General features: G+C 47.6%; 1 pseudogene; it reads right to left on the reverse strand.

Moving 5' to 3' along the window:
• Positions 1-4,740: 4,740 nt before the first annotated feature.
• On the reverse strand, positions 4,741-5,963 carry LOC147267357 (uncharacterized; annotated as a pseudogene).
• Between the last annotated feature and the right edge of the window lie 5,884 nt (positions 5,964-11,847).

The following is an 11,847-nucleotide window of genomic DNA, read 5'->3' on the forward strand; positions in this document are numbered from 1 at the left end:
AGGGAGGGGTTCTTAAAGGGCCAGCTCTCAGCTCTGCTCTCACTCTAGCACAGATCAGAGACAGAGCAGTGGGGGAGGGGTTCTTAAAGGGCCAGCTCTCAGCTCTGCTCTCACTCTAGCACAGATCAGAGACAGAGCAGTGGGGGAGGGGTTCTTAAAGGGCCAGCTCTCAGCTCTGCTCTCACTCTAGCACAGATCAAAGACAGAGCAGTGGGGGAGGGGTTCTTAAAGGGCCAGCTCTCAGCTCTGCTCTCACTCTCTGATCAGACTCAGGCTTCCAACTCCTCAACTACAAGGCCCAGGGATTTGACCAAGACACCGTTGGATTCAGGCCGGCGTCAAGGACACTGCTTGCAGCTTTAATTGTTTTTGTTGTTTTGTTTTTTTTAACTTTACACAGAACTTCTTTTCTTTCCTTGCAACAGCTTTTCCTTTAGTAAAGCTTTTTTGGTACAGGGAGTTGAACGTGCCTCTCATTTTTGAACTTGTGGAGGCATCGTTGTGCGTAGCATGTAAATTCTTGATTTTCTATTTTTGTGACTTTGTCATCGATCGCGGCTCACGGTCGTTAGACTGTTGACCTCCCGTGAGCCTCGCATCTCCATCCTGACCAGCAGAGAGAGGCCACCTTGTGCCTGAGAAGAGCATCGTGTCGAGCCAACCAGCAGCCTGAGACCAGACGGTAGTGAACCGACGTGCTTCCCTTCTCCATCCAGCGAATCCCAGCGGGAGCCACGGTCATTGAGGCGAAGGCTTTGGAGGCCGTCTTCCCACCAGTTCGTTGGAGAGGGACGGTATATCGATGGGAGCAAACCAGCTGAGAACGTAAGCCAGTCCTGTTGGTTTTCAAGCTGTCACAATGACAAAGATCAGCGCTGCATCTGTTCAGGCCTCTGTCTCTCTCTCTTAATACCGACTCCGCCTGACTCCTCAGAGTCTGCTCAACGTCTGTTCAATGGCTTTCTTTTATTTGTAGGTGACTAATCGTTCGTACCGCACACCTTCTCACCTGCTACCTTAGCCATCCACTTGAGTCTCAGATAAATCTTATAACTCATGTCCGATCCTCCTCACGTGCCTTAATTGCTTTGCTTGAACTGTTATTCTGTTTTACATGTTTTCTTTTTGTATTAAAATCGACATTAAAATTCCTTGAAATGTCCCAACTTGTTTTTATATTTGTATGCAAGCCACTGATCCGCAAGGCACTCATTGATGAGCCGTAATCTGAGACTGATTGTTTCTCGTGCAGTAACAACTGTGTAACATCCTAAAGATACATCATCATCATTGTCATCGTCCTCAGCTTTTCGAGTCGCTACATATTGTGGTGCCCCATGTGAGGCGGATCATGCTATGCTGCAATACTAAAACGAGCTGTGTGTGCATTATGAGCGCCCAAAGAGGCGCAAAACCGAACAAAGGCCTCTTACTTTGGTGAGCAAGGATTTCTGCAAAGAAACCCAGGAATCCGAGCTCACACCCAGAGACAGAGACAAAGATCTACCTGAGACCGGCTTAGCTACCCAGACTCGGGAGGTCGCGAATAAATGACTGTGCGCTCTGTAGGGCGAAACAAGCCGCCGCACCTAAATAAGGTGAGGAGAAATTATCTGCACATCGACAGTAATTTGAAGTCAAAGATAATTCTGCGAAGAAACCTAGATTACTTCAGTCCTGTATTTATTTTTAATATTTGAATCTTGTTTTTTTTATTTTTGTATTTCTTTTTACTTTTATTTTTTAGGGCCTGAGCCTGAAGGTACCTCATTTATGTATATATTTTTTATTTTTGTTTTATTCCCATTTATATTTTTTTGTTTTCAAGCTTTTGGATGCTTTTTTCATTTTAGTTTTTATTTTCACTATTATTTATTCATTTATTTTTAATTATGGCAGTTTTGGTCCTCCACAGTTTCGGCTATAACAGAACATAAGTGAATATATCCTTTGTTCGGCTTCATGGTTTATCCTGTGCCACTGATCGCTCATCCAGGACAGAGTAACAGACAGGAACCCACCATAACCACTGTTGATCAAACAAACTTCCCTACAGTGCCCCTTACAAAAATGTATACATGATAAAATACCCAAGATACATTTATTATACTTCCTCTCACCAACACAAAAACATTTGTGACAGTTTACGAAACCCTGTAGCATATAATCAGTGCTTGAGAAAGGCTTTCTTTGGCCAGAAAAATGAACAAGGTATGGAGGAAGACTTGAACTTCCAATCTCTCTTTGTTCAGAACCTCCATCCTGCACTGAATCGTCATCTTGGTGTCTCAGCTTGTCCCCGCACTCTTACAAGCCGAGCACTTTGTGACCTGGCTTTACGGGGATTTGCCAAACATAAGCAGACTGTCGCCAAAGAATCGGAGCTCACCATCTTGAGCATTGATGCCAACACACCACGAATGGTGTTGGAAGAAGCAAATGGACATAAACCACGGGCTCCGCCCATGTTGTCATAGTCACCCCACCTGCAAAGTAAGCAGTTGTCACTGCCCTCAGGTGGCCAGAGCCGTGAACCATCATGGCTACCATGGCGAGATAGAAATCCGAACCAACATAGACCTGACTGAGGACACCATTTTTCTGACTCACGACAGGTGAGGCCCCAGTCTAACAAATGGGAAAACCATCCTGCTCATGACAGGAATCTTGACTGACAAGTGCCATTCCAGCATGACCAACAACCTCTAAACTTTTCCGCTCAAAATTCCTTTGATGAAGAGAAGAATGACAAATGAGCGACACAAGACTGTAACTCAGCAGATAACTCCGATCTCGCTTGTTTAAGGAGGAAGGAGGTCACAGCCCTGGAGCAACAAAAGAAAAAGAAGGTTGACATCCTCGCTCTGAGCATCACAACAAATAGTGTCGACAACCCCACACCACCTGTTAGCCCTATACCCAGGGACGCACCTAGAAGAAAAGAGAAATATCTGCACACAGACACCCTTACCTCGAATGAAGACTCATCAGTCCTCCAGGGAAAGCCGATTCATGGCTAATCTCAGTAAAACAGGGTTGCACAAAAGGTCTATCTCCCTCTTACACTTGAAAATGTGCTTCAGTACGAAGGCCTCCTTGGTACAGCTGCAGACGTCACGGCCATGTCATCCTCCCTCTTTCCCAAATTGCAGTTGATCACACGCTCTGACCAGAACTTGAGGTTACAGAAGTGTCCTCTTAGTGTTCGGACATACTCAAACGTGGAAACAATGTTGATGTCTAAAGCACTTATTCATTTTTGCCTGGGACCAATGAGCTTGGTCCATTCTGTTTACGGTTCTCCTCTCAGTTCCATCCCTCGTCTAATAGGCAAAGACTTCCTTAAGCGATTTGAACCTTTGCTTGATTTCAAACAACGGAAGATATATGCACAGGTTCGCCAACCTCTGCCAATCACTTCTTCCCAGGCCACTGGAGCCCTCAGTCTTTCTCTCTTACTGCCGACTCCGCCTGACTCCTCATAGTCCTCAGAGCGTCTGTTCAACAGTTTTCTTTTATTTGTAGGAACTCATCGATGAGCCATAATCTGAGACTGATCATTTCTCGTTGGACTCGTTGAACAGTGATGAGGATGACGATCGCCCCCCACCACCGCCACCATGCTTTAAAGACGAAAGCAGCAACCAACACGTGATCGAGCACCTCAACAAAGTAATGGGTGCACTACAAGTAATGAAAACTGAGACTCTAGCGATTCAGAGCCTGAAGCCCGTCAGGGTTAGCCACCCTCCTCAGCCTCCAGCAGCTACTCTACCACAGCACCCCGCCTGGTCTGGGCTATTAGCTGGGCTAAGGTCGTTTACTGACACCATGATGGCTCTGAACTGTGCTGAAGTGAACTGCCCCAGTACTGGACTCACCCAACATCAGGCGTGGCGAAGGGACGGCCTCTGAGAGATTCTCGCTCCAGATCCAGTCACTGGCATGTTAAAGACATTTGGAGCTGATGGTGAAGTGGAACTGAAGTGCGGCTCTCATGTTGCCCATCTGCTCAGCAAGTTGCATCCGGAGCAGCAGACAGATTTCCACCGATGCAAATTCAGCCACGTGGGCACAGTCACAGGGTTGCAGCATGTACTCGTTGCTGCGAGACCGCATCACTTTCTACTGTGGGCCGCCATTGTCAGAGTAGCACCATACACAGACCTGTGTTTGTTCCCTATCTGCTGTAATGAAGAGTGGACAGAGCAACTTGCTGCCTTGTCCTTGCCTCCTCCTCCCTGCGTGCTTCCTCCCACTGAACATCCAGGCCTTGAAGCTGTGTCCTGGCCAACACGCCAGGCTGTGTGCAGTAACAGCATCTGAACAACTCTCCTTCCCTTTTCCCCTTTACATTCTGATTATTTCTAACAATCCTCACCCACAAGTGCAGAGGGGGCTGACGTTCGGCAATGGTACAGTTATATCTGTGGATATTCTCAGTCATCCAGGTCATGGTAAGTCTCAAAAAAGCATAAAAAATGGCAACTGGACTAACGTCGTGTGAGTAGAAGACGTTTCGCCTCTCATCCAAGACACTTCTTCAGTTCTGAATCCTGGTGGGGAATATCAGCTGTATATCTACCAGGAGGGTGGTGGCAAAAAACGAAAAACAACTGGTCGTACGACCCGAAACCAATGACTCGTCAGGTGTTAAAGAGAGTCGTTGGCCTGAAAACCAACCCGAAACCAATGACTCGTCAGGTGTCAGTGAGAGTCGTTGGCCTTGCTGGGCTGTCGTTACCTCTCCCAGTCCTCTCGGGAGGGTCGTTGGGTCACCTGGCTGCAGGTGAGAATGACGGCTGCTCCTCCTTGGGAGGGATCTAAACACAGCAAGTGATGTCTGAGGCCTCTTCCTCTATTCTAAGATGGCCGTTCTAGTTTGACATGAATGGCTTCCTTCACACCTCTCTCAAACCACCTGTCTTCTCTGGCTAGAACACGTACCTTGTGGTCATCAAAGGAGTGCCCCTTCTCCTTGAGATGGAGGTGGACCGCTGAGTCCTGGCCTGTGGTGGTGGCCCTTCTGTGTTGTGCCATGTGTTTGTGTCGTGGCTGCTTAGTTTCCCCAATGTACAAGTCAGAGCATTCCTCATTGCACTGCACTGCGTACACTACGTTGCTTTGTTTCTCCCTTGGAATTTTGTCCTTGGGATGCACAAGCTTCTGCCTCAGAGTTGCTGGGCTTGAAATGTACTGGGATCTGGTGGGTGTTAAAGATCCTCCTGAGTTTCTCTGAGACTCCTGCCACATAGGGGATGACAATATTGTTTCTCTTCCTGTGGCCCTTGTCTTTCTTATCTCCCCTGGGCTTTCTAGCTGTTTTGATAAAAGCCCAGTTAGGATAACCACAAGTTTGAAGAGCAGACTGAATATGTTTGTGTTCCCTTTGTTTCCCCATTCGCCTCAGATGGGATGTTCTGCGCTCTGTGTTTTAGAGTACGGATGACCCCCAGTTTGTGTTCCAGTGGGTGGTGTGAATCAAACAGGAGGTACTGATCCGTGTGGGTGGGTTTCCTGTCGACACCAATGTTGAGTTCCCCATTAGTTTCAATGCTTACTATGCAATCTAGAAACGCCAGGCAGTTGTCTTTGACATCCTCTCTTGTAAACTGGATGTTTTTATCCACCGAGTTAAGGTGTTTTGTGAAAGGTTCCACTTCACCCTTCCTGATGGTGACCCATGTGTCATCCACATATCTGAACCAGTGCCTCGGTGAGTGGCCACTGAAGGTCCTCAGTGCCACACTCTCCATCTCCTCCATATACAGGTTCGCTACAATAGGAGACACGGGTGATCCCATGGCACAGCCGTGTTTTTGTCTGTAGAAACCGTTGTTGTACTGGAAGTAAGTGGTGCTGAGGCAAAGGTCAAGGAGGTCACACACCTGTTCAGGGGAGAGGTTGGTCCTTTCTGACAGAGTGTTGCCATATTTTATGCTTTTTTGAGACCAATGGTACATTTGTATATCGGTACATAGCATGAATTCAACATTTAGCTCTTGCTCGGAGAAGTTGGCGTCTATCAATACAGCACACCGCCGTCACGCATCTCACTCCAAGTTACCATGCAAACTTGAGAGCCCTGACATCTAAGAAATCCCAGGGGCCCAACGTAAACCCAAATACTGGAAATAAAAACAATTGTAACACTTTTTTGTCAAGCACAAACTTTTTGTTGAAAAAGATCTTGTGTTTGTTGGGTTGACAGACAGTTGACTGACTTTCATTGTTTTGTCTGAGCACAACAAGCATCATAGCGAGAAGGCTAACAAACGACAGCGTTACACTAGCCCTTCCTTCATGACACGTAATCATACAGAGAGAACATCATTGCACACCTTTGTCAGGGCCTGAGCCTGAAGATACTTCAGGCAACACAGTAGCAGCACTAACAACACTACAAACACACACTAACAGTGTCCCAGCCCCCCCCCCCCCCAACACCCGTGAGGCAGCTTGTCCAGATGGCCCGGAGCCGGTTTTCACATACACACCCATTCAAAACCTGGTACTGGACTGTTCTTGCTGTCAATGAGCGCGCAATATGAGCTTAATGTAATTTCACCCCCTGAACATGCATGAAATTTGCTGAAATTCGGCACACTTGTCCGGTCTGGCTAAACATTCACTAATCTCACACACAAAAAAAGTCAATAGCGCCACCTAGGGAGCCACACAACTAAAAGATCATTTACAGATAATTTGGAGCGCTATAACTCCTCCCACGAATGTCCCACAAACATGGGACCAACACCGTTGGACTCGTCTCATGAAGACCAACAATTCCTACACTCTGACCCCTCACCTGTCTACAACAGAATGTCCACAAATTAGACTAAACTGTCAAAATTAGCACTTTTTTTACTCCCTGAACAAAATCTATCTCCTCCTAGGGCATTAATGGTATCGCTTCCAAACTTTTCACACATTAATCACACAATTCTGCTCTTCTAATAAGTCCATTTTACAAGCCGTCAAAGTGGGGAAGACACGTTTCACCTTCCAATGGAAGCCTAAGGGGAGACGGTGTCCTCTCAGGTACATACTGTCAAACAAACGCTTCTCACGTCTACACCATCCATCCCACAGCTCTAACAACCACACCACTGCATTCCTGACAAAAACCCCTCCAAGAACATGGTGTTCTGTGTCCCTCTGGACCAGCGTATGCCGACTTCTTCGTCTTGTCCCACTCCAGTCCTGGTGCTCCTCCTCTCTCTCCACTCTAGCACAGATCAGAGACAGAGCAGTGGGGGAGGGGTTCTTAAAGGGCCAGCTCTCAGCTCTGCTCTCTCTCTAGCACAGATCAAAGACAGAGCAGTGGGGGAGGGGTTCTTAAAGGGCCAGCTCTCAGCTCTGCTCTCCACTCTAGCACAGATCAAAGACAGAGCAGTGGGGGAGGGGTTCTTAAAGGGCCAGCTCTCAGCTCTGCTCTCACTCTAGCACAGATCAAAGACAGAGCAGTAGGGAGGGGTTCTTAAAGGGCCAGCTCTCAGCTCTGCTCTCCACTCTAGCACAGATCAGAGACAGAGCAGTGGGGGAGGGGTTCTTAAAGGGCCAGCTCTCAGCTCTGCTCTCCACTCTAGCACAGATCAAAGACAGAGCAATGGGGAGGGGTTCTTAAAGGGCCAGCTCTCAGCTCTGCTCTCACTCTAGCACAGATCAGAGACAGAGCAGTGGGGGAGGGGTTCTTAAAGGGGCAGCTCTCAGCTCTGCTCTCACTCTAGCACAGATCAAAGACAGAGCAGTGGGGAGGGGTTCTTAAAGGGCCAGCTCTCAGCTCTGCTCTCACTCTAGCACAGATCAGAGACAGAGCAGTGGGGGGGGGGGTTCTTAAAGGGCCAGCTCTCAGCTCTGCTCTCACTCTAGCACAGATCAGAGACAGAGCAGTGGGGGAGGGGTTCTTAAAGGGCCAGCTCTCAGCTCTGCTCTCCACTCTAGCACAGATGAAAGACAGAGCAGTGGGTGAGGGGTTCTTAAAGGGCCAGCTCTCAGCTCTGCTCTCCACTCTAGCACAGATCAAAGACAGAGCAGTGGGGGAGGGGTTCTTAAAGGGCCAGCTCTCAGCTCTGCTCTCCACTCTAGCACAGATCAGAGACAGAGCAGTGGGGGAGGGGTTCTTAAAGGGCCAGCTCTCAGCTCTGCTCTCACTCTAGCACAGATCAGAGACAGAGCAGTGGGGGAGGGGTTCTTAAAGGGCCAGCTCTCAGCTCTGCTCTCACTCTAGCACAGATCAAAGACAGAGCAGTGGGGGAGGGGTTCTTAAAGGGCCAGCTCTCAGCTCTGCTCTCACTCTAGCACAGATCAAAGACAGAGCAGTGGGGAGGGGTTCTTAAAGGGCCAGCTCTCAGCTCTGCTCTCCACTCTAGCACAGATCAAAGACAGAGCAGTGGGGGAGGGGTTCTTAAAGGGCCAGCTCTCAGCTCTGCTCTCACTCTCTGATCAGACTCAGGCTTCTAACTCCTCAACTACAAGGCATCCACACTGGACCAGGACACCCTGGGGTTCAGGCCAGGGCTCAGGCCCTCACAACGCTGCTTGCAGCTTTAATTAGGGACCTGAGCCAGAAGGGACATCAGGCGGAGACCCTATTATGTTTGTTGTTTCTCCTCTTCTTCTGTTCTTTATTTCCTAAAATGTGCACCTGATGACTTTGTCCATTTTCCATTCATGGTGATGTTCATTTCCCCCTCGACTCAACCACCAACAGACTTCTCATCCCCGACACTGTCACTGTCACTGACTCACGACCAGAAGTCAAGACTCATTGATTTGCTTTGAAGGCTGAGAGTGAGGCCATTACAGTCACGGCGCAGAAAAACAAGACGTGCAGGAATTATTGGTCTGTACTCATAAAGGTACGTGTAACTAAGAGAACGTCATTACTGAGGTCAGAGGTCAAGAAGACTTTGCCACATCAAATGGACTGATTTTATCACTTAGGTTAAAATGGGTAACCATGAGCAGGGTTACTCACATAGGGGCACCACACACTTTGATAGGACATTCAGCACTTTATGAGCAGAGATTTGCACACAATAATTTGCACATTAAATGGTTTAGCATTTATGTACTTGGGGATCCCAGTGACAGGACAGAACAGGTTTGTGGTTCCTGGAGAGGGGGGGAGTCTACAGCCTCCACCTGTAAGAGAGTGTGCCCAATATAATTGATCAGAAGTGAGTGGGCACCGTGAGGAATCAGTTAACTTTAAATGGTTCCCCTGTGGTAAAGTAAGGTTGGTAGAAAGTGCTAATCAGTGAATCTATCTGTGGGTGTGGGCAGGGGTGAAAGTGAACCGGAACCAGCCAGACCCCGGGGGTCCCCGAGCCAAAACCCCGACACAGAGACAGAGCTCCCTGGCAGAGGCTTTCCAGCCCCAAATCAACACTATCCAGGTCATCTGTTTTTCCACGGGGTTACTGGTGATTATTCAGCAGACTGGTTCAGTGGTTGTATATTCAGCCAGTTGAAAAAAAATCTTGCTTTACTGGAACCCCAAAAATCCAGCTACCCATATAAAGATAGGCTGTATACCTCAAACCTGAAATATGAATGTAATAACACTTTTGTTTGAACTGTTGAAGGAGTACGCAGCTTACAGTTCCAGACAATCATCGTAATGGTTTTGTCATTTCACCTGGATAATTCACAAAGAGAAGGACCTTCGACCGTCTCTGTGGTTGAACAGGAGGGTGTCAAGACACTTGAGCCCCACTACAGAATTCCAAGTAGGAAGTTTTTCATGGGAGAGGAAATCCCTTCATTGTATGAGGACAGTCGCTCAAAAGTTTTAAAAAAACCAAGCGTCTAGATGCTGCTAACAGTGTGGTATTGACCACTGGTATGTGGACATCAGGAGCCACGGAGGCTCTGGCCGAATCACTGATGAGAATCAGGAAACCAAGGCACATGTGCCAGAAACCGTCGTTTCTCAGACAAGCAGTGCTGACAACATTTGCTCGGAACTGAAAAGAATCACAGATTTTCCTAAAACTATTTTGCTAGTCGAAGAATTATTTTGTTTTATTTCCACTGTTCCATTTTGTTCTGTTGTAGTTACTGGAGTCAATTAAAAAACAACAACATTTGTATTGCCTAAATCTTTGTGCTGTGTTTTCCCATGATCATAATCAACTCACTCAAGGCAAAATCACAAAATTATTCAACAATCAATGATCCTGACGTTTCAAGTACAAAGTATTGGAATCAATATCGGTATCAGTATCGGTATCGCCGGTACTCGCCCTGCATTTACTTGGTATTCAATCGATACCAAATTCCCAGTATCGCCCACCCCTATCCTCCAGGCATAAGAGCTGGCTTGAGAGGTTCCAGGAGGGACCATGTGTTATGTAGGAAGAGGGGTGTGTGGAGCCAGGAAAGGATTTTGGTGACGTAAATTGTCACAAATGTTTTTGTGTTGGTGAGAGGAAGTATAATAAATGTATTTGGGGTGATGCTTAACCTCTCAGTGCTGCGGTCTGTCGCTGTCTCGCTCTCTCTCTCTCTCTCTCTCTCTCTCTCTCTCTCTCAATCGCGCTCATCTCACGTTCTTCTCTTGCTGCACAGTCACAAATGCCCCCTGCCCCCCTCACTGCACATGCGTTGCAAATCTACGTCCTCTTCACTCAGCTGGATGAACAGTCACGCACAAACACCTGATCTGAGAAGAGTGTGGATGAGGGAGGAAGGCAGTTTGACAATATGCAAATTATAAGCAATTAAAAAAATACCATAAGGGACAAATAAATAATCATTTTAAATAAAATGAATTTCAGTTGTGTAAAACCCCTAAAGATAAATCATTTGAGAAATAGGGGATGTAATTGTATTTTAAATGCACAAAGTGTATTTATTACTTGTAACTTCTTTTTTTTTTTTTTTTTTGCTCACCACACTGCAACTGTGCAGCAGGTAATTGTCCCCACCATGTGACACACACATGTACACACACAAAATGGAGGCCATCAATGAAAATATCTCAGAAGGTAATTAAGGTCAGCAAAATATTCCCCAGCATGACCCATTGAGGGCGCCACCAATGTCCATCCATCCATCCAGTCCACCAATTCACTAAAGCCCAATAACCCCAAACTCTAACATCTGCTTTCACCAGGCATGGTTCTGCAGTGGAAACAGCTTTGACCGTCATTCAGTCTGGGACCCTGAGGTACACTCAGATAGAAGCTTCACACACATCAACAGGTGGAGCTACACAATCAACATGGAGGTCATGAAAAGTTTTGGCCTCCACCCACCATAAAGTCCCTAATTTACTGTCAGATCTAAAGTGGGGGAAAAAAACACAATGCGATTGGACCTAATCATTCATTTTTGGTAAGAATTTGGGCCAAATATGAAGGAACCCGGCTGCATGGTAGAGCAGTGGTCCTCACTGTGGCCCCCAGCAAGAAGGTTGTGGGTGGAGCAGTGGTCCTCCCTGTGGCCCCCATCAAGAAGGTTGTGGGTGGAGCAGTGGTCCTCCCTGTGGCCCCCAGCAAGAAGGTTGTGGGTGGAGCAGTGGTCCTCACTGTGGCCCCCAGCAAGAAGGTTGTGGGTGGAGCCCCGGCTGCAGCACGGGGTCTTTCTGGGTGAGTCTCCATGTTCTCCCTGTTCCTGCTGGGTTCTCTCTGGTACTCCAGCTTCCTCCACAGTCCAAAGACATCAAGAGGGACCAGGTTAATCCAGACTCTAAATTGACCGTAGGCGTGGCTGGGAGAGCCAATGGTTGTCTGTCTCTATGTGTTGGTCCTGCCATGGACTGGTGACCTGTCCAGGGGGAAGGCTGCTGGGATAGGCTCCACCCCCACCACCCTCAACGGGAGGAGAGGGGGAACATGG

This window comes from Aulostomus chinensis, chromosome 3 (genome assembly GCF_037954235.1).
Source record: "Aulostomus chinensis isolate RoL2024-O1b breed Wild chromosome 3, RoL_Achi_v1.0, whole genome shotgun sequence".
Taxonomy (NCBI): Eukaryota; Metazoa; Chordata; class Actinopteri; order Syngnathiformes; family Aulostomidae; genus Aulostomus; species Aulostomus chinensis.